Here is a 25,688-nt window from a genome sequence, read left to right as displayed (position 1 = left end):
TCTTTGGTTTCACCAAGGACATTAGAGAGATATTGGGACACTGCCTGGGATGCTTGTCCTCTCTCTATTTTGAAAATTTGCCATGCCAACTAAGGGCCAAGGCAGACGTTTAGTTTTAGCCTTGCCCAACTCTAATTTTCCAAACCTAGAGCATACATTTGGCGCAGATTGTAATACTTTGTTAGTACTACCTGTTGTTCCCTTAAGAGTGCATATATTGAGAACAAACAAGATGGCCAAATTATATCGTAGGAGTCTGCCACACCAGGTCCTTCACTCGTAAGAACAGTGGGACTGAAGCATGATGGATTAACTAGTTCCCTTAAATGCAGCCATTTCAAACTTTAATCACCAGAGCTGGGGACTCTTTAAAGGTGATATGAACTTCTTTTATACCTGAGTGGGAGCGACAAACATGTAGAATATGTGTCGTATTTTTAGAAAGTGTTTGTAGCTATTGGTTAACAGCACTCCTGTGCAACCCCGTTGGCCTAATTCTAAGGCAGTCAAATACTCACAAAGGGATTGTGGGTTTGAGTTCTTTCTGGGGTGGAAGAAGATGTATTTTGGAGATGTTTATCTAGTTTCCTAAGGGTCTTCCTTCTTAACAACATTAGCACTGAAGCGTGCTGATAAAATAACCAATTCCAACAAACTTCACTCCGCCACCTGTTCAAGTACCACAGCAGAGCATTTTCTCCACTGCTAGGATAGGAATGGAGAAATATGCTTGTTTTATGTCTCAGCAGAAAATATATATGTTTGAATGGATGTGTGGGATAAAACACACCCTGTCGTATGTTGGAAAGGTATTGCAAGTTGTGGAGTAGCTTAGTGATCACATAGAGGAAAGTGGGTGAAGACAGAATTCCTCTGTGGGGTGAATGAACTCGGAGGTGACTTGCGTTATCCTTTTTATGTATGACAAAGGTACTTTATTTCTTACTGCACATTTCAATGCCATCACTCAAAAAAAACAAAAAATTCTTACTCTTTTGTTGTTTCATATGGAAGATTATGTTTTCAGGCATGGAGAATGAAAGCAGAAGCTGTAGTGCTGAATTAGATGTTCTCACAAACCATGTAATAATTTGTTCAAAAAAAGGCATGACATTTCTGAGTCAGATTAAAAATGATGTGTAAATATGCAGATAGAGTCTATCTTTCCAGTAATGATCTACAGTGTGCAAAAAGTAAACCTTTTGCCATAAGTATCTCCTTTCTGCTAAGCACCGATCATTAAAAATCTCTCTATAAATATGTATATCAGAAGAAGGAAATGCTAGCTCGGGTTGATGTTGTTAGAACTGCAAGTGCAGTTGTATTCCTTGAGCTGCCTTGATGTTTCCTGCTGGCTCGAGCAGTGGGCATTTTGTTGTGACATGTGAAGTGAAGTTAGGAGAGTTTAGCGTCCGCATTGTGTTGTTCTTCCAGGTGAGGGTATATTAGATATTTGAATAGTTGTAAGGACTTTAAAGAGAGGGGAGTTATCCATGGATTGCTTGTTGTGAATGTATTGTATAAGTGATTCCATAGACTTAAACTGCGGTAGAGACCACATGATAGGGAGTGAATCTTGTATTTGGAGGACAGGGGAGAGCTGTATCAACGTGGCTCCAGTGGCCTAATGGATAAGGCACTGGCCTCCTAAGCCAGGGATTGTGGGTTCAAGACCCATCTGGGGTGAAACTCTGTACATTCAGCTCTTGACTTTTACATTTTCAAAGCACAAACCACACAATTCAGCCCTTGCTTTACATAGACTTTGCAGCTATGGAACATCAATCTACCTTCAAAACACAAGTGCTGGAACTCAAAAACATTTACCTACATATCCTACTCTTGGGCCCAGTCTGGAGAATGGGATTTCAACCCACCTTTCTGGCTAGACATTTTTTATGTCCTCCTTTGGATAGCACTCGCAGGCAGTCTCCCATTTAGCATTAAATCATGTACTTATTTCACCACTTGAATGTATAAACTGTTGAATAATTAAAAATACCATGTGAAACTGCTATGTTGATAAAGAAGTATTTCTCGAAAAAAGTGCAGCAGATGGGAAGACAGTGCACCCTATTTTATGCTACTATCGCTGGGCCCCTAGTCTTAGAAACCAAACTGAGTTTAGGGAGGGCAGGGTGGTGTTTCAATGATGGCAGTTAAATAGATTTTTCAAAACACCCGGGGTGTTGTTAGACTGAGAAGTTGATGGGACACCTGTGAAAGGCAGCTTTACTTGTCTGCTTTTAGTTGATGTAGATTGTATGTCCTGTTTAACAACCTTTGGTTTCAACAAGGACATTAGAGAGATATTGGGACACTGCCTGGGATGCTTGTCCTCTCTCTATTTTGAAAATTTGCCATGCCAACTAAGGGCCAAGGCAGACGTTTAGTTTTAGCCTTGCCCAACTCTAATTTTCCAAACCTAGAGCATACATTTGGCGCAGATTGTAATACTTTGTTAGTACTACCTGTTGTTCCCTTAAGAGTGCATATATTGAGAACAAACAAGATGGCCAAATTATATCGTAGGAGTCTGCCATACCAGGTCCTTCACTCGTAAGAACAGTGGGACTGAAGCATGATGGATTAACTAGTTCCCTTAAATGCAGCCATTTCAAACTTTAATCACCATAGCTGGGGACTCTTTAAAGGTGATATGAACTTCTTTTATACCTGAGTGGGAGCGACAAACATGTAGAATATGTGTCGTATTTTTAGAAAGTGTTTGTAGCTATTGGTTAACAGCACTCCTGTGCAACCCCGTTGGCCTAATGGGTAAGGCAGTCAAATACTCACAAAGGGATTGTGGGTTTGAGTTCTTTCTGGGGTGGAAGAAGATGTATTTTGGAGATGTTTATCTAGTTTCCTAAGGGTCTCCCTTCTTAACAACATTAGCACTGAAGCGTGCTGATAAAATAACCAATTCCAACAAACTTTACTCCGCCACCTGTTCAAGTACCACAGCAGAGCATTTTCTCCACTGCTAGGATAGGAATGGAGAAATGTGCTTGTTTTATGTCTGAGCAGAAAAGATATATGTTTGAATGGATGTGTGGGATAAAACACACCCTGTCGTATGTTGTAAAGATATTGCAAGTTGTGGAGTAGCTTAGTGATCACATAGAGGAAAGTGGGTGAAGACAGAATTCCTCTGTGGGGTGAATGAACTCGGAGGTGACTTGCGTTATCCTTTTTATGTATGACAAAGGTACTTTATTTCTTACTGCACATTTCAATGCCATCACTCAAAAAAAAACAAAAAATTCCTACTCTTTTGTTGTTTCATATGGAAGATTATGTTTTCAGGCATGGAGAATGAAAGCAGAAGCTGTAGTGCTGAATTAGATGTTCTCACAAACCATGTAATAATTTGTTCAAAAAAAGGCATGACATTTCTGAGTCATATTAAAAATGATGTGTAACTATGCAGATAGAGTCTATCTTTCCAGTAATGATCTACAGTGTGCAAAAAGTAAACCTTTTGCCATAAGTATCTCCTTTCTGCTAAGCACCGATCATTAAAAATCTCTCTATAAATATGTATATCAGAAGAAGGAAATGCTAGTTCGGGTTGATGTTGTTAGAACTGCAAGTGCAGTTGTATTCCTTGAGCTGCGATGATGTTTCCTGCTGGCTCGAGCAGTGGGCATTTTGTTGTGACATGTGAAGTGAAGTTAGGAGAGTTTAGCGTCCGCATTGTGTTGTTCTTCCAGGTGAGGGTATATTAGATATTTGAATAGTTGTAAGGACTTTAAAGAGAGGGGAGTTATCCATGGATTGCTTGTTGTGAATGTATTGTATAAGTGATTCCATAGACTTAAACTGCGGTAGAGACCACATGATTGGGAGTGAATCTTGTATTTGGAGGACAGGGGAGAGCAGTATCAACGTGGCCCCAGTGGCCTAATGGATAAGGCACTGGCCTCCTAAGCCAGGGATTGTGGGTTCAAGTCCCATCTGGGTGAAACTCTGTACATTCAGCTCTTGACTTTAACTTTTTCAAAGCACAAACCACACAATTCAGCCCTTGCTTTACATAGACTTTGCAGCTATGGAACATCAATCTACCTTCAAAACACAAGTGCTGGAACTCAAAAACTTTTGCCTACATATCCTACTCTTGGGCCCAGTCTGGAGAATGGGATTTCAACCCACCTTTCTGGCTAGACATTTTTTTATGTCCTCCTTTGGATAGCACTCGCAGGCAGTCTCCCATTTAGCATTAAAACATGTACTTATTTCACCACTTGAATGTATAAACTGTTGAATAATTAAAAATACCATGTGAAACTGCTATGTTGATAAAGAAGTATTTCTCGAAAAAAGTGCAGCAGATGGGAAGACAGTGCACCCTATTTTATGCTACTATCGCTGGGCCCCTAGTCTTAGAAACCAAACTGAGTTTAGGGAGGGCAGGGTGGTGTTTCAATGATGGCAGTTAAATAGATTTTTCAAAACACCCGGGGTGTTGTTAGACTGAGAAGTTGATGGGACACCTGTGAAAGGCAGCTTTACTTGTCTGCTTTTAGTTGATGTAGATTGTATGTCCTGTTTAACAACCTTTGGTTTCAACAAGGACATTAGAGAGATATTGGGACACTGCCTGGGATGCTTGTCCTCTCTCTATTTTGAAAATTTGCCATGCCAACTAAGGGCCAAGGCAGACGTTTAGTTTTAGCCTTGCCCAACTCTAATTTTCCAAACCTAGAGCATACATTTGGCGCAGATTGTAATACTTTGTTAGTACTACCTGTTGTTCCCTTAAGAGTGCATATATTGTGAACAAACAAGATGGCCAAAATATATCGTAGGAGTCTGCCACACCAGGTCCTTCACTCGTAAGAACAGTGGGACTGAAGCATGATGGATTAACTAGTTCCCTTAAATGCAGCCATTTCAAACTTTAATCACCAGAGCTGGGGACTCTTTAAAGGTGATATGAACTTCTTTTATACCTGAGTGGGAGCGACAAACATGTAGAATATGTGTCATATTCTTAGAAAGTGTTTGTAGCTATTGGTTAACAGCACTCCTGTGCAACCCCGTTGGCCTAATTCTAAGGCAGTCAAATACTCACAAAGGGATTGTGGGTTTGAGTTCTTTGTGGGGTGGAAGAAGATGTATTTTGGAGATGTTTATCTAGTTTCCTAAGGGTCTTCCTTCTTAACAACATTAGCACTGAAGCGTGCTGATAAAATAACCAATTCCAACAAACTTTACTCCGCCACCTGTTCAAGTACCACAGCAGAGCATTTTCTCCACTGCTAGGATAGGAATGGAGAAATGTGCTTGTTTTATGTCTGAGCAGAAAAGATATATGTTTGAATGGATTTGTGGGATAAAACACACCCTGTCGTATGTTGTAAAGATATTGCAAGTTGTGGAGTAGCTTAGTGATCACATAGAGGAAAGTGGGTGAAGACAGAATTCCTCTGTGGGGTGAATGAACTCGGAGGTGACTTGCGTTATCCTTTTTATGTATGACAAAGGTACTTTATTTCTTACTGCACATTTCAATGCCATCACTCAAAAAAAAACAAAAAATTCCTACTCTTTTGTTGTTTCATATGGAAGATTATGTTTTCAGGCATGGAGAATGAAAGCAGAAGCTGTAGTGCTGAATTAGATGTTCTCACAAACCATGTAATAATTTGTTCAAAAAAAGGCATGACATTTCTGAGTCATATTAAAAATGATGTGTAAATATGCAGATAGAGTCTATCTTTCCAGTAATGATCTACAGTGTGCAAAAAGTAAACCTTTTGCCATAAGTATCTCCTTTCTGCTATGCACCGATCATTAAAAATCTCTCTATAAATATGTATGTCAGAAGAAGGAAATGCTAGTTCGGGTTGATGTTGTTAGAACTGCAAGTGCAGTTGTATTCCTTGAGCTGCCTTGATGTTTCCTGCTGGCTCGAGCAGTGGGCATTTTGTTGTGACATGTGAAGTGAAGTTAGGAAAGTTTAGCGTCCGCATTGTGTTGTTCTTCCAGGTGAGGGTATATTAGATATTTGAATAGTTGTAAGGACTTTAAAGAGAGGGGAGTTATCCATGGATTGCTTGTTGTGAATGTATTGTATAAGTGATTCCATAGACTTAAACTGCGGTAGGGACCACATGATAGGGAGTGAATCTTGTATTTGGAGGACAGGGGAGAGCAGTATCAAGGTGGCCCCAGTGGCCTAATGGATAAGGCACTGGCCTCCTAATCCAGAGATTGTGGGTTCAAGTCCCATCTGGGGTGAAACTCTGTACATTCAGCTCTTGACTTTTACATTTTCAAAGCACAAACCACACAATTCAGCCCTTGCTTTACATAGACTTTGCAGCTATGGAACATCAATCTACCTTCAAAACACAAGTGCTGGAACTCAAAAACATTTGCCTACATATCCTACTCTTGGGCCCAGTCTGGAGAATGGGATTTCAACCCACCTTTCTGGCTAGACATTTTTTATGTCCTCCTTTGGATAGCACTCGCAGGCAGTCTCCCATTTAGCATTAAAACATGTACTTATTTCACCACTTGAATGTATAAACTGTTGAATAATTAAAAATACCATGTGAAACTGCTATGTTGATAAAGAAGTATTTCTCGAAAAAAGTGCAGCAGATGGGAAGACAGTGCACCCTATTTTATGCTACTATCGCTGGGCCCCTAGCCTTAGAAACCAAACTGAGTTTAGGGAGGGCAGGGTGGTGTTTCAATGATGACAGTTAAATAGATTTTTCAAAACACCCGGGGTGTTGTTAGACTGAGAAGTTGATGGGACACCTGTGAAAGGCAGCTTTACTTGTCTGCTTTTAGTTGATGTAGATTGTATGTCCTGTTTAACAACCTTTGGTTTCAACAAGGACATTAGAGAGATATTGGGACACTGCCTGGGATGCTTGTCCTCTCTCTATTTTGAAAATTTGCCATGCCAACTAAGGGCCAAGGCAGACGTTTAGTTTTAGCCTTGCCCAACTCTAATTTTCCAAACCTAGAGCATACATTTGGCGCAGATTGTAATACTTTGTTAGTACTACCTGTTGTTCCCTTAAGAGTGCATATATTGTGAACAAACAAGAAGGCCAAATTATATCGTAGGAGTCTGCCACACCAGGTCCTTCACTCGTAAGAACAGTGGGACTGAAGCATGATGGATTAACTAGTTCCCTTACATGCAGCCATTTCAAACTTTAATCACCAGAGCTGGGGACTCTTTAAAGGTGATATGAACTTCTTTTATACCTGAGTGGGAGCGACAAACATGTAGAATATGTGTCGTATTTTTAGAAAGTTTTTGTAGATATTGGTTAACAGCACTCCTGTGCAACCCCGTTGGCCTAATTCTAAGGCAGTCAAATACTCACAAAGGGATTGTGGGTTTGAGTTCTTTCTGGGGTGGAAGAAGATGTATTTTGGAGATGTTTATCTAGTTTCCTAAGGGTCTTCCTTCTTAACAACATTAGCACTGAAGCGTGCTGATAAAATAACCAATTCCAACAAACTTTACTCCGCCACCTGTTCAAGTACCACAGCAGAGCATTTTCTCCACTGCTAGGATAGGAATGGAGAAATGTGCTTGTTTTATGTCTGAGCAGAAAAGATATATGTTTGAATGGATTTGTGGGATAAAACACACCCTGTCGTATGTTGTAAAGATATTGCAAGTTGTGGAGTAGCTTAGTGATCACATAGAGGAAAGTGGGTGAAGACAGAATTCCTCTGTGGGGTGAATGAACTCGGAGGTGACTTGCGTTATCCTTTTTATGTATGACAAAGGTACTTTATTTCTTACTGCACATTTCAATGCCATCACTCAAAAAAAAACAAAAAATTCCTACTCTTTTGTTGTTTCATATGGAAGATTATGTTTTCAGGCATGGAGAATGAAAGCAGAAGCTGTAGTGCTGAATTAGATGTTCTCACAAACCATGTAATAATTTGTTCAAAAAAAGGCATGACATTTCTGAGTCATATTAAAAATGATGTGTAACTATGCAGATAGAGTCTATCTTTCCAGTAATGATCTACAGTGTGCAAAAAGTAAACCTTTTGCCATAAGTATCTCCTTTCTGCTAAGCACCGATCATTAAAAATCTCTCTATAAATATGTATATCAGGAGAAGGAAATGCTAGTTCGGGTTGATGTTGTTAGAACTGCAAGTGCAGTTGTATTCCTTGAGCTGCGATGATGTTTCCTGCTGGCTCGAGCAGTGGGCATTTTGTTGTGACATGTGAAGTGAAGTTAGGAGAGTTTAGCGTCCGCATTGTGTTGTTCTTCCAGGTGAGGGTATATTAGATATTTGAATAGTTGTAAGGACTTTAAAGAGAGGGGAGTTATCCATGGATTGCTTGTTGTGAATGTATTGTATAAGTGATTCCATAGACTTAAACTGCGGTAGAGACCACATGATTGGGAGTGAATCTTGTATTTGGAGGACAGGGGAGAGCAGTATCAACGTGGCCCCAGTGGCCTAATGGATAAGGCACTGGCCTCCTAAGCCAGGGATTGTGGGTTCAAGTCCCATCTGGGTGAAACTCTGTACATTCAGCTCTTGACTTTTACTTTTTCAAAGCACAAACCACACAATTCAGCCCTTGCTTTACATAGACTTTGCAGCTATGGAACATCAATCTACCTTCAAAACACAAGTGCTGGAACTCAAAAACATTTGCCTACATATCCTACTCTTGGGCCCAGTCTGGAGAATGGGATTTCAACCCACCTTTCTGGCTAGACATTTTTTTATGTCCTCCTTTGGATAGCACTCGCAGGCAGTCTCCCATTTAGCATTAAAACATGTACTTATTTCACCACTTGAATGTATAAACTGTTGAATAATTAAAAATACCATGTGAAACTGCTATGTTGATAAAGAAGTATTTCTCGAAAAAAGTGCAGCAGATGGGAAGACAGTGCACCCTATTTTATGCTACTATCGCTGGGCCCCTAGTCTTAGAAACCAAACTGAGTTTAGGGAGGGCAGGGTGGTGTTTCAATGATGGCAGTTAAATAGATTTTTCAAAACACCCGGGGTGTTGTTAGACTGAGAAGTTGATGGGACACCTGTGAAAGGCAGCTTTACTTGTCTGCTTTTAGTTGATGTAGATTGTATGTCCTGTTTAACAACCTTTGGTTTCAACAAGGACATTAGAGAGATATTGGGACACTGCCTGGGATGCTTGTCCTCTCTCTATTTTGAAAATTTGCCATGCCAACTAAGGGCCAAGGCAGACGTTTAGTTTTAGCCTTGCCCAACTCTAATTTTCCAAACCTAGAGCATACATTTGGCGCAGATTGTAATACTTTGTTAGTACTACCTGTTGTTCCCTTAAGAGTGCATATATTGTGAACAAACAAGATGGCCAAAATATATCGTAGGAGTCTGCCACACCAGGTCCTTCACTCGTAAGAACATTGGGACTGAAGCATGATGGATTAACTAGTTCCCTTAAATGCAGCTATTTCAAACTTTAATCACCAGAGCTGGGGACTCTTTAAAGGTGATATGAACTTATTTTATACCTGAGTGGGAGCGACAAACATGTAGAATATGTGTCATATTTTTAGAAAGTGTTTGTAGCTATTGGTTAACAGCACTCCTGTGCAACCCCGTTGGCCTAATTCTAAGGCAGTCAAATACTCACAAAGGGATTGTGGGTTTAAGTTCTTTCTGGGGTGGAAGAAGATGTATTTTGGAGATGTTTATCTAGTTTCCTAAGGGTCTTCCTTCTTAACAACATTAGCACTGAAGCGTGCTGATAAAATAACCAATTCCAACAAACTTTACTCCGCCACCTGTTCAAGTACCACAGCAGAGCATTTTCTCCACTGCTAGGATAGGAATGGAGAAATGTGCTTGTTTTATGTCTGAGCAGAAAAGATGTATGTTTGAATGGATTTGTGGGATAAAACACACCCTGTCGTATGTTGTAAAGGTATTGCAAGTTGTGGAGTAGCTTAGTGATCACATAGAGGAAAGTGGGTGAAGACAGAATTCCTCTGTGGGGTGAATGAACTCGGAGGTGACTTGCGTTATCCTTTTTATGTATGACAAAGGTACTTTATTTCTTACTGCACATTTCAATGCCATCACTCAAAAAAAACAAAAAATTCTTACTCTTTTGTTGTTTCATATGGAAGATTATGTTTTCAGGCATGGAGAATGAAAGCAGAAGCTGTAGTGCTGAATTAGATGTTCTCACAAACCATGTAATAATTTGTTCAAAAAAAGGCATGACATTTCTGAGTCATATTAAAAATGATGTGTAAATATGCAGATAGAGTCTATCTTTCCAGTAATGATCTACAGTGTGCAAAAAGTAAACCTTTTGCCATAAGTATCTCCTTTCTGCTATGCACCGATCATTAAAAATCTCTCTATAAATATGTATGTCAGAAGAAGGAAATGCTAGTTCGGGTTGATGTTGTTAGAACTGCAAGTGCAGTTGTATTCCTTGAGCTGCCTTGATGTTTCCTGCTGGCTCGAGCAGTGGGCATTTTGTTGTGACATGTGAAGTGAAGTTAGGAAAGTTTAGCGTCCGCATTGTGTTGTTCTTCCAGGTGAGGGTATATTAGATATTTGAATAGTTGTAAGGACTTTAAAGAGAGGGGAGTTATCCATGGATTGCTTGTTGTGAATGTATTGTATATGTGATTCCATAGACTTAAACTGCGGTAGAGACCACATGATAGGGAGTGAATCTTGTATTTGGAGGACAGGGGAGAGCAGTATCAAGGTGGCCCCAGTGGCCTAATGGATAAGGCACTGGCCTCCTAATCCAGAGATTGTGGGTTCAAGTCCCATCTGGGGTGAAACTCTGTACATTCAGCTCTTGACTTTTACATTTTCAAAGCACAAACCACACAATTCAGCCCTTGCTTTACATAGACTTTGCAGCTATGGAACATCAATCTACCTTCAAAACACAAGTGCTGGAACTCAAAAACATTTGCCTACATATCCTACTCTTGGGCCCAGTCTGGAGAATGGGATTTCAACCCACCTTTCTGGCTAGACATTTTTTATGTCCTCCTTTGGATAGCACTCGCAGGCAGTCTCCCATTTAGCATTAAAACATGTACTTATTTCACCACTTGAATGTATAAACTGTTGAATAATTAAAAATACCATGTGAAACTGCTATGTTGATAAAGAAGTATTTCTCGAAAAAAGTGCAGCAGATGGGAAGACAGTGCACCCTATTTTATGCTACTATCGCTGGGCCCCTAGCCTTAGAAACCAAACTGAGTTTAGGGAGGGCAGGGTGGTGTTTCAATGATGACAGTTAAATAGATTTTTCAAAACACCCGGGGTGTTGTTAGACTGAGAAGTTGATGGGACACCTGTGAAAGGCAGCTTTACTTGTCTGCTTTTAGTTGATGTAGATTGTATGTCCTGTTTAACAACCTTTGGTTTCAACAAGGATATTAGAGAGATATTGGGACACTGCCTGGGATGCTTGTCCTCTCTCTATTTTGAAAATTTGCCATGCCAACTAAGGGCCAAGGCAGACGTTTAGTTTTAGCCTTGCCCAACTCAAATTTTCCAAACCTAGAGCATACATTTGGCGCAGATTGTAATACTTTGTTAGTACTACCTGTTGTTCCCTTAAGAGTGCATATATTGTGAACAAACAAGAAGGCCAAATTATATCGTAGGAGTCTGCCACACCAGGTCCTTCACTCGTAAGAACAGTGGGACTGAAGCATGATGGATTAACTAGTTCCCTTACATGCAGCCATTTCAAACTTTAATCACCACAGCTGGGGACTCTTTAAAGGTGATATGATCTTCTTTTATTCCTGAGTGGGAGCGACAAACATGTAGAATATGAGTCGTATTTTTAGAAAGTTTTTGTAGATATTGGTTAACAGCACTCCTGTGCAACCCCGTTGGCCTAATTCTAAGGCAGTCAAATACTCACAAAGGGATTGTGGGTTTGAGTTCTTTCTGGGGTGGAAGAAGATGTATTTTGGAGATGTTTATCTAGTTTCCTAAGGGTCTTCCTTCTTAACAACATTAGCACTGAAGCGTGCTGATAAAATAACCAATTCCAACAAACTTTACTCCGCCACCTGTTCAAGTACCACAGCAGAGCATTTTCTCCACTGCTAGGATAGGAATGGAGAAATGTGCTTGTTTTATGTCTGAGCAGAAAAGATATATGTTTGAATGGATTTGTGGGATAAAACACACCCTGTCGTATGTTGTAAAGATATTGCAAGTTGTGGAGTAGCTTAGTGATCACATAGAGGAAAGTGGGTGAAGACAGAATTCCTCTGTGGGGTGAATGAACTCGGAGGTGACTTGCGTTATCCTTTTTATGTATGACAAAGGTACTTTATTTCTTACTGCACATTTCAATGCCATCACTCAAAAAAAAACAAAAAATTCCTACTCTTTTGTTGTTTCATATGGAAGATTATGTTTTCAGGCATGGAGAATGAAAGCAGAAGCTGTAGTGCTGAATTAGATGTTCTCACAAACCATGTAATAATTTGTTCAAAAAAAGGCATGACATTTCTGAGTCATATTAAAAATGATGTGTAACTATGCAGATAGAGTCTATCTTTCCAGTAATGATCTACAGTGTGCAAAAAGTAAACCTTTTGCCATAAGTATCTCCTTTCTGCTAAGCACCGATCATTAAAAATCTCTCTATAAATATGTATATCAGAAGAAGGAAATGCTAGTTCGGGTTGATGTTGTTAGAACTGCAAGTGCAGTTGTATTCCTTGAGCTGCGATGATGTTTCCTGCTGGCTCGAGCAGTGGGCATTTTGTTGTGACATGTGAAGTGAAGTTAGGAGAGTTTAGCGTCCGCATTGTGTTGTTCTTCCAGGTGAGGGTATATTAGATATTTGAATAGTTGTAAGGACTTTAAAGAGAGGGGAGTTATCCATGGATTGCTTGTTGTGAATGTATTGTATAAGTGATTCCATAGACTTAAACTGCGGTAGAGACCACATGATTGGGAGTGAATCTTGTATTTGGAGGACAGGGGAGAGCAGTATCAACGTGGCCCCAGTGGCCTAATGGATAAGGCACTGGCCTCCTAAGCCAGGGATTGTGGGTTCAAGTCCCATCTGGGTGAAACTCTGTACATTCAGCTCTTGACTTTTACTTTTTCAAAGCACAAACCACACAATTCAGCCCTTGCTTTACATAGACTTTGCAGCTATGGAACATCAATCTACCTTCAAAACACAAGTGCTGGAACTCAAAAACATTTGCCTACATATCCTACTCTTGGGCCCAGTCTGGAGAATGGGATTTCAACCCACCTTTCTGGCTAGACATTTTTTTATGTCCTCCTTTGGATAGCACTCGCAGGCAGTCTCCCATTTAGCATTAAAACATGTACTTATTTCACCACTTGAATGTATAAACTGTTGAATAATTAAAAATACCATGTGAAACTGCTATGTTGATAAAGAAGTATTTCTCGAAAAAAGTGCAGCAGATGGGAAGACAGTGCAGCCTATTTTATGCTACTATCGCTGGGCCCCTAGTCTTAGAAACCAAACTGAGTTTAGGGAGGGCAGGGTGGTGTTTCAATGATGGCAGTTAAATAGATTTTTCAAAACACCCGGGGTGTTGTTAGACTGAGAAGTTGATGGGACACCTGTGAAAGGCAGCTTTACTTGTCTGCTTTTAGTTGATGTAGATTGTATGTCCTGTTTAACAACCTTTGGTTTCAACAAGGACATTAGAGAGATATTGGGACACTGCCTGGGATGCTTGTCCTCTCTCTATTTTGAAAATTTGCCATGCCAACTAAGGGCCAAGGCAGACGTTTAGTTTTAGCCTTGCCCAACTCTAATTTTCCAAACCTAGAGCATACATTTGGCGCAGATTGTAATACTTTGTTAGTACTACCTGTTGTTCCCTTAAGAGTGCATATATTGTGAACAAACAAGATGGCCAAAATATATCGTAGGAGTCTGCCACACCAGGTCCTTCACTCGTAAGAACAGTGGGACTGAAGCATGATGGATTAACTAGTTCCCTTAAATGCAGCCATTTCAAACTTTAATCACCAGAGCTGGGGACTCTTTAAAGGTGATATGAACTTCTTTTATACCTGAGTGGGAGCGACAAACATGTAGAATATGTGTCATATTTTTAGAAAGTGTTTGTAGCTATTGGTTAACAGCACTCCTGTGCAACCCCGTTGGCCTAATTCTAAGGCAGTCAAATACTCACAAAGGGATTGTGGGTTTAAGTTCTTTCTGGGGTGGAAGAAGATGTATTTTGGAGATGTTTATCTAGTTTCCTAAGGGTCTTCCTTCTTAACAACATTAGCACTGAAGCGTGCTGATAAAATAACCAATTCCAACAAACTTTACTCCGCCACCTGTTCAAGTACCACAGCAGAGCATTTTCTCCACTGCTAGGATAGGAATGGAGAAATGTGCTTGTTTTATGTCTGAGCAGAAAAGATATATGTTTGAATGGATTTGTGGGATAAAACACACCCTGTCGTATGTTGTAAAGGTATTGCAAGTTGTGGAGTAGCTTAGTGATCACATAGAGGAAAGTGGGTGAAGACAGAATTCCTCTGTGGGGTGAATGAACTCGGAGGTGACTTGCGTTATCCTTTTTATGTATGACAAAGGTACTTTATTTCTTACTGCACATTTCAATGCCATCACTCAAAAAAAACAAAAAATTCTTACTCTTTTGTTGTTTCATATGGAAGATTATGTTTTCAGGCATGGAGAATGAAAGCAGAAGCTGTAGTGCTGAATTAGATGTTCTCACAAACCATGTAATAATTTGTTCAAAAAAAGGCATGACATTTCTGAGTCATATTAAAAATGATGTGTAAATATGCAGATAGAGTCTATCTTTCCAGTAATGATCTACAGTGTGCAAAAAGTAAACCTTTTGCCATAAGTATCTCCTTTCTGCTATGCACCGATCATTAAAAATCTCTCTATAAATATGTATGTCAGAAGAAGGAAATGCTAGTTCGGGTTGATGTTGTTAGAACTGCAAGTGCAGTTGTATTCCTTGAGCTGCCTTGATGTTTCCTGCTGGCTCGAGCAGTGGGCATTTTGTTGTGACATGTGAAGTGAAGTTAGGAAAGTTTAGCGTCCGCATTGTGTTGTTCTTCCAGGTGAGGGTATATTAGATATTTGAATAGTTGTAAGGACTTTAAAGAGAGGGGAGTTATCCATGGATTGCTTGTTGTGAATGTATTGTATAAGTGATTCCATAGACTTAAACTGCGGTAGAGACCACATGATAGGGAGTGAATCTTGTATTTGGAGGACAGGGGAGAGCAGTATCAAGGTGGCCCCAGTGGCCTAATGGATAAGGCACTGGCCTCCTAAGCCAGAGATTGTGGGTTCAAGTCCCATCTGGGGTGAAACTCTGTACATTCAGCTCTTGACTTTTACATTTTCAAAGCACAAACCACACAATTCAGCCCTTGCTTTACATAGACTTTGCAGCTATGGAACATCAATCTACCTTCAAAACACAAGTGCTGGAACTCAAAAACATTTGCCTACATATCCTACTCTTGGGCCCAGTCTGGAGAATGGGATTTCAACCCACCTTTCTGGCTAGACATTTTTTATGTCCTCCTTTGGATAGCACTCGCAGGCAGTCTCCCATTTAGCATTAAAACATGTACTTATTTCACCACTTGAATGTATAAACTGTTGAATAATTAAAAATACCATGTGAAACTGCTATGTTGATAAAGAAGTATTTCTCGAAAAAAGTGCAGCAGATGGGAAGACAGTGCACCCTATTTTATGCTACTATCGCTGGGCCCCTAGCCTTAGAAACCAAACTGAGTTTAGGGAGGGCAGGGTGGTGTTTCAATGATGACAGTTAAATAGATTTTTCAAAACACCCGGGGTGTTGTTAGACTGAGAAGTTGATGGGACACCTGTGAAAGGCAGCTTTACTTGTCTGCTTTTAGTTGATGTAGATTGTATGTCCTGTTTAACAACCTTTGGTTTCAACAAGGACATTAGAGAGATATTGGGACACTGCCTGGGATGCTTGTCCTCTCTCTATTTTGAAAATTTGCCATGCCAACTAAGGGCCAAGGCAGACGTTTAGTTTTAGCCTTGCCCAACTCTAATTTTCCAAACCTAGAGCATACATTTGGCGCAGATTGTAATACTTTGTTAGTACTACCTGTTGTTCCCTTAAGAGTGCATATATTGTGAACAAACAAGAAGGCCAAATTATATCGTAGGAGTCTGCCACACCAGGTCCTTCACTCGTAAGAACAGTGGGACTGAAGCATGATGGATTAACTAGTTCCCTTACATGCAGCCATTTCAAACTTTAATCACCACAGCTGGGGACTCTTTAAAGGTGATATGAACTTCTTTTATACCTGAGTGGGAGCGACAAACATGTAGAATATGTGTCGTATTTTTAGAAAGTTTTTGTAGATATTGGTTAACAGCACTCCTGTGCAACCCCGTTGGCCTAATTCTAAGGCAGTCAAATACTCACAAAGGGATTGTGGGTTTGAGTTCTTTCTGGGGTGGAAGAAGATGTATTTTGGAGATGTTTATCTAGTTTCCTAAGGGTCTTCCTTCTTAACAACATTAGCACTGAAGCGTGCTGATAAAATAACCAATTCCAACAAACTTTACTCCGCCACCTGTTCAAGTACCACAGCAGAGCATTTTCTCCACTGCTAGGATAGGAATGGAGAAATGTGCTTGTTTTATGTCTGAGCAGAAAAGATATATGTTTGAATGGATGTGTGGGATAAAACACACCCTGTCGTATGTTGTAAAGGTATTGCAAGTTGTGGAGTAGCTTAGTGATCACATAGAGGAAAGTGGGTGAAGACAGAATTCCTCTATGGGGTGAATGAACTCGGAGGTGACTTGCGTTATCCTTTTTATGTATGACAAAGGTACTTTATTTCTTACTGCACATTTCAATGCCATCACTCAAAAAAAACAAAAAATTCCTACTCTTTTGTTGTTTCATATGGAAGATTATGTTTTCAGGCATGGAGAATGAAAGCAGAAGCTGTAGTGCTGAATTAGACGTTCTCACAAACCATGTAATAATTTGTTCAAAAAAAGGCATGACATTTCTGAGTCATATTAAAAATGATGTGTAAATATGCAGATAGAGTCTATCTTTCCAGTAATGATCTACAGTGTGCAAAAAGTAAACCTTTTGCCATAAGTATCTCCTTTCTGCTAAGCACCGATCATTAAAAATCTCTCTATAAATATGTATATCAGAAGAAGGAAATGCTAGTTCGGGTTGATGTTGTTAGAACTGCAAGTGCAGTTGTATTCCTTGAGCTGCTTTCATGTTTCCTGCTGGCTCGAGCAGTGGGCATTTTGTTGTGACATGTGAAGTGAAGTTAGGAGAGTTTAGCGTCCGCATTGTGTTGTTCTTCCAGGTGAGGGTATATTAGATATTTGAATAGTTGTAAGGACTTTAAAGAGAGGGGAGTTATCCATGGATTGCTTGTTGTGAATGTATTGTATAAGTGATTCCATAGACTTAAACTGCGGTAGAGACCACATGATTGGGAGTGAATCTTGTATTTGGAGGACAGGGGAGAGCAGTATCAACGTGGCCCCAGTGGCCTAATGGATAAGGCACTGGCCTCCTAAGCCAGGGATTGTGGGTTCAAGTCCCATCTGGGTGAAACTCTGTACGTTCAGCTCTTGACTTTTACTTTTTCAAAGCACAAACCACACAATTCAGCCCTTGCTTTACATAGACTTTGCAGCTATGGAACATCAATCTACCTTCAAAACACAAGTGCTGGAACTCAAAAACATTTGCCTACATATCCTACTCTTGGGCCCAGTCTGGAGAATGGGATTTCAACCCACCTTTCTGGCTAGACATTTTTTTATGTCCTCCTTTGGATAGCACTCGCAGGCAGTCTCCCATTTAGCATTAAAACATGTACTTATTTCACCACTTGAATGTATAAACTGTTGAATAATAAAAAATACCATGTGAAACTGCTATGTTGATAAAGAAGTATTTCTCGAAAAAAGTGCAGCAGATGGGAAGACAGTGCACCCTATTTTATGCTACTATCGCTGGGCCCCTAGTCTTAGAAACCAAACTGAGTTTAGGGAGGGCAGGGTGGTGTTTCAATGATGGCAGTTAAATAGATTTTTCAAAACACCCGGGGTGTTGTTAGACTGAGAAGTTGATGGGACACCTGTGAAAGGCAGCTTTACTTGTCTGCTTTTAGTTGATGTAGATTGTATGTCCTGTTTAACAACCTTTGGTTTCAACAAGGACATTAGAGAGATATTGGGACACTGCCTGGGATGCTTGTCCTCTCTCTATTTTGAAAATTTGCCATGCCAACTAAGGGCCAAGGCAGACGTTTAGTTTTAGCCTTGCCCAACTCTAATTTTCCAAACCTAGAGCATACATTTGGCGCAGATTGTAATACTTTGTTAGTACTACCTGTTGTTCCCTTAAGAGTGCATATATTGTGAACAAACAAGATGGCCAAAATATATCGTAGGAGTCTGCCACACCAGGTCCTTCACTCGTAAGAACAGTGGGACTGAAGCATGATGGATTAACTAGTTCCCTTAAATGCAGCCATTTCAAACTTTAATCACCAGAGCTGGGGACTCTTTAAAGGTGATATGAACTTCTTTTATACCTGAGTGGGAGCGACAAACATGTAGAATATGTGTCATATTTTTAGAAAGTGTTTGTAGCTATTGGTTAACAGCACTCCTGTGCAACCCCGTTGGCCTAATTCTAAGGCAGTCAAATACTCACAAAGGGATTGTGGGTTTAAGTTCTTTCTGGGGTGGAAGAAGATGTATTTTGGAGATGTTTATCTAGTTTCCTAAGGGTCTTCCTTCTTAACAACATTAGCACTGAAGCGTGCTGATAAAATAACCAATTCCAGCAAACTTTACTCCGCCACCTGTTCAAGTACCACAGCAGAGCATTTTCTCCACTGCTAGGATAGGAATGGAGAAATGTGCTTGTTTTATGTCTGAGCAGAAAAGATATATGTTTGAATGGATTTGTGGGATAAAACACACCCTGTCGTATGTTGTAAAGGTATTGCAAGTTGTGGAGTAGCTTAGTGATCACATAGAGGAAAGTGGGTGAAGACAGAATTCCTCTGTGGGGTGAATGAACTCGGAGGTGACTTGCGTTATCCTTTTTATGTATGACAAAGGTACTTTATTTCTTACTGCACATTTCAATGCCATCACTCAAAAAAAACAAAAAATTCTTACTCTTTTGTTGTTTCATATGGAAGATTATGTTTTCAGGCATGGAGAATGAAAGCAGAAGCTGTAGTGCTGAATTAGATGTTCTCACAAACCATGTAATAATTTGTTCAAAAAAAGGCATGACATTTCTGAGTCATATTAAAAATGATGTGTAAATATGCAGATAGAGTCTATCTTTCCAGTAATGATCTACAGTGTGCAAAAAGTAAACCTTTTGCCATAAGTATCTCCTTTCTGCTATGCACCGATCATTAAAAATCTCTCTATAAATATGTATGTCAGAAGAAGGAAATGCTAGTTCGGGTTGATGTTGTTAGAACTGCAAGTGCAGTTGTATTCCTTGAGCTGCCTTGATGTTTCCTGCTGGCTCGAGCAGTGGGCATTTTGTTGTGACATGTGAAGTGAAGTTAGGAAAGTTTAGCGTCCGCATTGTGTTGTTCTTCCAGGTGAGGGTATATTAGATATTTGAATAGTTGTAAGGACTTTAAAGAGAGGGGAGTTATCCATGGATTGCTTGTTGTGAATGTATTGTATAAGTGATTCCATAGACTTAAACTGCGGTAGAGACCACATGATAGGGAGTGAATCTTGTATTTGGAGGACAGGGGAGAGCAGTATCAAGGTGGCCCCAGTGGCCTAATGGATAAGGCACTGGCCTCCTAAGCCAGAGATTGTGGGTTCAAGTCCCATCTGGGGTGAAACTCTGTACATTCAGCTCTTGACTTTTACATTTTCAAAGCACAAACCACACAATTCAGCCCTTGCTTTACATAGACTTTGCAGCTATGGAACATCAATCTACCTTCAAAACACAAGTGCTGGAACTCAAAAACATTTGCCTACATATCCTACTCTTGGGCCCAGTCTGGAGAATGGGATTTCAACCCACCTTTCTGGCTAGACATTTTTTATGTCCTCCTTTGGATAGCACTCGCAGGCAGTCTCCCATTTAGCATTAAAACATGTACTTATTTCACCACTTGAATGTATAAACTGTTGAATAATTAAAAATACCATGTGAAACTGCTATGTTGATAAAGAAGTATTTCTCGAAAAAAGTGCAGCAGATGGGAAGACAGTGCACCCTATTTTATGCTACTATCGCTGGGCCCCTAGCCTTAGAAACCAAACTGAGTTTAGGGAGGGCAGGGTGGTGTTTCAATGATGACAGTTAAATAGATTTTTCAAAACACCCGGGGTGTTGTTAGACTGAGAAGTTGATGGGACACCTGTGAAAGGCAGCTTTACTTGTCTGCTTTTAGTTGATGTAGATTGTATGTCCTGTTTAACAACCTTTGGTTTCAACAAGGACATTAGAGAGATATTGGGACACTGCCTGGGATGCTTGTCCTCTCTCTATTTTGAAAATTTGCCATGCCAACTAAGGGCCAAGGCAGACGTTTAGTTTTAGCCTTGCCCAACTCTAATTTTCCAAACCTAGAGCATACATTTGGCGCAGATTGTAATACTTTGTTAGTACTACCTGTTGTTCCCTTAAGAGTGCATATATTGTGAACAAACAAGAAGGCCAAATTATATCGTAGGAGTCTGCCACACCAGGTCCTTCACTCGTAAGAACAGTGGGACTGAAGCATGATGGATTAACTAGTTCCCTTACATGCAGCCATTTCAAACTTTAATCACCACAGCTGGGGACTCTTTAAAGGTGATATGAACTTCTTTTATACCTGAGTGGGAGCGACAAACATGTAGAATATGTGTCGTATTTTTAGAAAGTTTTTGTAGATATTGGTTAACAGCACTCCTGTGCAACCCCGTTGGCCTAATTCTAAGGCAGTCAAATACTCACAAAGGGATTGTGGGTTTGAGTTCTTTCTGGGGTGGAAGAAGATGTATTTTGGAGATGTTTATCTAGTTTCCTAAGGGTCTTCCTTCTTAACAACATTAGCACTGAAGCGTGCTGATAAAATAACCAATTCCAACAAACTTTACTCCGCCACCTGTTCAAGTACCACAGCAGAGCATTTTCTCCACTGCTAGGATAGGAATGGAGAAATGTGCTTGTTTTATGTCTGAGCAGAAAAGATATATGTTTGAATGGATGTGTGGGATAAAACACACCCTGTCGTATGTTGTAAAGGTATTGCAAGTTGTGGAGTAGCTTAGTGATCACATAGAGGAAAGTGGGTGAAGACAGAATTCCTCTATGGGGTGAATGAACTCGGAGGTGACTTGCGTTATCCTTTTTATGTATGACAAAGGTACTTTATTTCTTACTGCACATTTCAATGCCATCACTCAAAAAAAACAAAAAATTCCTACTCTTTTGTTGTTTCATATGGAAGATTATGTTTTCAGGCATGGAGAATGAAAGCAGAAGCTGTAGTGCTGAATTAGACGTTCTCACAAACCATGTAATAATTTGTTCAAAAAAAGGCATGACATTTCTGAGTCATATTAAAAATGATGTGTAAATATGCAGATAGAGTCTATCTTTCCAGTAATGATCTACAGTGTGCAAAAAGTAAACCTTTTGCCATAAGTATCTCCTTTCTGCTAAGCACCGATCATTAAAAATCTCTCTATAAATATGTATATCAGAAGAAGGAAATGCTAGTTCGGGTTGATGTTGTTAGAACTGCAAGTGCAGTTGTATTCCTTGAGCTGCTTTCATGTTTCCTGCTGGCTCGAGCAGTGGGCATTTTGTTGTGACATGTGAAGTGAAGTTAGGAGAGTTTAGCGTCCGCATTGTGTTGTTCTTCCAGGTGAGGGTATATTAGATATTTGAATAGTTGTAAGGACTTTAAAGAGAGGGGAGTTATCCATGGATTGCTTGTTGTGAATGTATTGTATAAGTGATTCCATAGACTTAAACTGCGGTAGAGACCACATGATTGGGAGTGAATCTTGTATTTGGAGGACAGGGGAGAGCAGTATCAACGTGGCCCCAGTGGCCTAATGGATAAGGCACTGGCCTCCTAAGCCAGGGATTGTGGGTTCAAGTCCCATCTGGGTGAAACTCTGTACATTCAGCTCTTGACTTTTACTTTTTCAAAGCACAAACCACACAATTCAGCCCTTGCTTTACATAGACTTTGCAGCTATGGAACATCAATCTACCTTCAAAACACAAGTGCTGGAACTCAAAAACATTTGCCTACATATCCTACTCTTGGGCCCAGTCTGGAGAATGGGATTTCAACCCACCTTTCTGGCTAGACATTTTTTTATGTCCTCCTTTGGATAGCACTCGCAGGCAGTCTCCCATTTAGCATTAAAACATGTACTTATTTCACCACTTGAATGTATAAACTGTTGAATAATTAAAAATACCATGTGAAACTGCTATGTTGATAAAGAAGTATTTCTCGAAAAAAGTGCAGCAGATGGGAAGACAGTGCACCCTATTTTATGCTACTATCGCTGGGCCCCTAGTCTTAGAAACCAAACTGAGTTTAGGGAGGGCAGGGTGGTGTTTCAATGATGGCAGTTAAATAGATTTTTCAAAACACCCGGGGTGTTGTTAGACTGAGAAGTTGATGGGACACCTGTGAAAGGCAGCTTTACTTGTCTGCTTTTAGTTGATGTAGATTGTATGTCCTGTTTAACAACCTTTGGTTTCAACAAGGACATTAGAGAGATATTGGGACACTGCCTGGGATGCTTGTCCTCTCTCTATTTTGAAAATTTGCCATGCCAACTAAGGGCCAAGGCAGACGTTTAGTTTTAGCCTTGCCCAACTCTAATTTTCCAAACCTAGAGCATACATTTGGCGCAGATTGTAATACTTTGTTAGTACTACCTGTTGTTCCCTTAAGAGTGCATATATTGTGAACAAACAAGATGGCCAAAATATATCGTAGGAGTCTGCCACACCAGGTCCTTCACTCGTAAGAACAGTGGGACTGAAGCATGATGGATTAACTAGTTCCCTTAAATGCAGCCATTTCAAACTTTAATCACCAGAGCTGGGGACTCTTTAAAGGTGATTTGAACTTCTTTTATACCTGAGTGGGAGCGACAAACATGTAGAATATGTGTCATATTTTTAGAAAGTGTTTGTAGCTATTGGTTAACAGCACTCCTGTGCAACCCCGTTGGCCTAATTCTAAGGCAGTCAAATACTCACAAAGGGATTGTGGGTTTAAGTTCTTTCTGGGGTGGAAGAAGATGTATTTTGGAGATGTTTATCTAGTTTCCTAAGGGTCTTCCTTCTTAACAACATTAGCACTGAAGCGTGCTGATAAAATAACCAATTCCAACAAACTTTACTCCGCCACCTGTTCAAGTACCACAGCAGAGCATTTTCTCCACTGCTAGGATAGGAATGGAGAAATGTGCTTGTTTTATGTCTGAGCAGAAAAGATATATGTTTGAATGGATTTGTGGGATAAAACACACCCTGTCGTATGTTGTAAAGGTATTGCAAGTTGTGGAGTAGCTTAGTGATCACATAGAGGAAAGTGGGTGAAGACAGAATTCCTCTGTGGGGTGAATGAACTCGGAGGTGACTTGCGTTATCCTTTTTATGTATGACAAAGGTACTTTATTTCTTACTGCACATTTCAATGCCATCACTCAAAAAAAACAAAAAATTCTTACTCTTTTGTTGTTTCATATGGAAGATTATGTTTTCAGGCATGGAGAATGAAAGCAGAAGCTGTAGTGCTGAATTAGATGTTCTCACAAACCATGTAATAATTTGTTCAAAAAAAGGCATGACATTTCTGAGTCATATTAAAAATGATGTGTAAATATGCAGATAGAGTCTATCTTTCCAGTAATGATCTACAGTGTGCAAAAAGTAAACCTTTTGCCATAAGTATCTCCTTTCTGCTATGCACCGATCATTAAAAATCTCTCTATAAATATGTATGTCAGAAGAAGGAAATGCTAGTTCGGGTTGATGTTGTTAGAACTGCAAGTGCAGTTGTATTCCTTGAGCTGCCTTGATGTTTCCTGCTGGCTCGAGCAGTGGGCATTTTGTTGTGACATGTGAAGTGAAGTTAGGAAAGTTTAGCGTCCGCATTGTGTTGTTCTTCCAGGTGAGGGTATATTAGATATTTGAATAGTTGTAAGGACTTTAAAGAGAGGGGAGTTATCCATGGATTGCTTGTTGTGAATGTATTGTATAAGTGATTCCATAGACTTAAACTGCGGTAGAGACCACATGATAGGGAGTGAATCTTGTATTTGGAGGACAGGGGAGAGCAGTATCAAGGTGGCCCCAGTGGCCTAATGGATAAGGCACTGGCCTCCTAAGCCAGAGATTGTGGGTTCAAGTCCCATCTGGGGTGAAACTCTGTACATTCAGCTCTTGAGTTTTACATTTTCAAAGCACAAACCACACAATTCAGCCCTTGCTTTACATAGACTTTGCAGCTATGGAACATCAATCTACCTTCAAAACACAAGTGCTGGAACTCAAAAACATTTGCCTACATATCCTACTCTTGGGCCCAGTCTGGAGAATGGGATTTCAACCCACCTTTCTGGCTAGACATTTTTTATGTCCTCCTTTGGATAGCACTCGCAGGCAGTCTCCCATTTAGCATTAAAACATGTACTTATTTCACCACTTGAATGTATAAACTGTTGAATAATTAAAAATACCATGTGAAACTGCTATGTTGATAAAGAAGTATTTCTCGAAAAAAGTGCAGCAGATGGGAAGACAGTGCACCCTATTTTATGCTACTATCGCTGGGCCCCTAGCCTTAGAAACCAAACTGAGTTTAGGGAGGGCAGGGTGGTGTTTCAATGATGACAGTTAAATAGATTTTTCAAAACACCCGGGGTGTTGTTAGACTGAGAAGTTGATGGGACACCTGTGAAAGGCAGCTTTACTTGTCTGCTTTTAGTTGATGTAGATTGTATGTCCTGTTTAACAACCTTTGGTTTCAACAAGGACATTAGAGAGATATTGGGACACTGCCTGGGATGCTTGTCCTCTCTCTATTTTGAAAATTTGCCATGCCAACTAAGGGCCAAGGCAGACGTTTAGTTTTAGCCTTGCCCAACTCTAATTTTCCAAACCTAGAGCATACATTTGGCGCAGATTGTAATACTTTGTCAGTACTACCTGTTGTTCCCTTAAGAGTGCATATATTGTGAACAAACAAGAAGGCCAAATTATATCGTAGGAGTCTGCCACACCAGGTCCTTCACTCGTAAGAACAGTGGGACTGAAGCATGATGGATTAACTAGTTCCCTTACATGCAGCCATTTCAAACTTTAATCACCACAGCTGGGGACTCTTTAAAGGTGATATGAACTTCTTTTATACCTGAGTGGGAGCGACAAACATGTAGAATATGTGTCGTATTTTTAGAAAGTTTTTGTAGATATTGGTTAACAGCACTCCTGTGCAACCCCGTTGGCCTAATTCTAAGGCAGTCAAATACTCACAAAGGGATTGTGGGTTTGAGTTCTTTCTGGGGTGGAAGAAGATGTATTTTGGAGATGTTTATCTAGTTTCCTAAGGGTCTTCCTT

General features: G+C 40.1%; 11 non-coding genes across 11 annotated transcripts; all 11 read left to right on the top strand.

Moving 5' to 3' along the window:
* The first annotated feature begins 1,613 nt into the window (after positions 1–1,613).
* Positions 1,614–1,686, top strand: TRNAR-CCU (transfer RNA arginine (anticodon CCU)). The gene has a single exon. It is a non-coding gene; the product is annotated as a tRNA-Arg (tRNA).
* A 2,209-nt stretch (positions 1,687–3,895) lies between these two features.
* On the top strand, positions 3,896–3,972 carry TRNAR-CCU (transfer RNA arginine (anticodon CCU)). The gene has a single exon. It is a non-coding gene; the product is annotated as a tRNA-Arg (tRNA).
* Positions 3,973–6,176: 2,204 nt separating this feature from the next.
* On the top strand, positions 6,177–6,249 carry TRNAR-CCU (transfer RNA arginine (anticodon CCU)). Its single transcript has one exon. It is a non-coding gene; the product is annotated as a tRNA-Arg (tRNA).
* A 2,208-nt stretch (positions 6,250–8,457) lies between these two features.
* Positions 8,458–8,534, top strand: TRNAR-CCU (transfer RNA arginine (anticodon CCU)). The gene has a single exon. It is a non-coding gene; the product is annotated as a tRNA-Arg (tRNA).
* Positions 8,535–10,737: 2,203 nt separating this feature from the next.
* On the top strand, positions 10,738–10,810 carry TRNAR-CCU (transfer RNA arginine (anticodon CCU)). Its single transcript has one exon. It is a non-coding gene; the product is annotated as a tRNA-Arg (tRNA).
* Positions 10,811–13,018: 2,208 nt separating this feature from the next.
* TRNAR-CCU (transfer RNA arginine (anticodon CCU)) lies at positions 13,019–13,095 on the top strand. Its single transcript has one exon. It is a non-coding gene; the product is annotated as a tRNA-Arg (tRNA).
* Positions 13,096–15,298: 2,203 nt separating this feature from the next.
* On the top strand, positions 15,299–15,371 carry TRNAR-CCU (transfer RNA arginine (anticodon CCU)). Its single transcript has one exon. It is a non-coding gene; the product is annotated as a tRNA-Arg (tRNA).
* Positions 15,372–17,578: 2,207 nt separating this feature from the next.
* On the top strand, positions 17,579–17,655 carry TRNAR-CCU (transfer RNA arginine (anticodon CCU)). The gene has a single exon. It is a non-coding gene; the product is annotated as a tRNA-Arg (tRNA).
* Positions 17,656–19,858: 2,203 nt separating this feature from the next.
* TRNAR-CCU (transfer RNA arginine (anticodon CCU)) lies at positions 19,859–19,931 on the top strand. The gene has a single exon. It is a non-coding gene; the product is annotated as a tRNA-Arg (tRNA).
* A 2,207-nt stretch (positions 19,932–22,138) lies between these two features.
* On the top strand, positions 22,139–22,215 carry TRNAR-CCU (transfer RNA arginine (anticodon CCU)). The gene has a single exon. It is a non-coding gene; the product is annotated as a tRNA-Arg (tRNA).
* Positions 22,216–24,418: 2,203 nt separating this feature from the next.
* Positions 24,419–24,491, top strand: TRNAR-CCU (transfer RNA arginine (anticodon CCU)). The gene has a single exon. It is a non-coding gene; the product is annotated as a tRNA-Arg (tRNA).
* The last annotated feature ends 1,197 nt before the right edge of the window (positions 24,492–25,688 follow it).

This window comes from Pleurodeles waltl, chromosome 7, assembly GCF_031143425.1.
Source record: "Pleurodeles waltl isolate 20211129_DDA chromosome 7, aPleWal1.hap1.20221129, whole genome shotgun sequence".
Taxonomy (NCBI): Eukaryota; Metazoa; Chordata; class Amphibia; order Caudata; family Salamandridae; genus Pleurodeles; species Pleurodeles waltl.
Note: the sequence above shows the minus strand (reverse complement) of the source record. Positions and strands in the feature narration are given on the sequence as shown.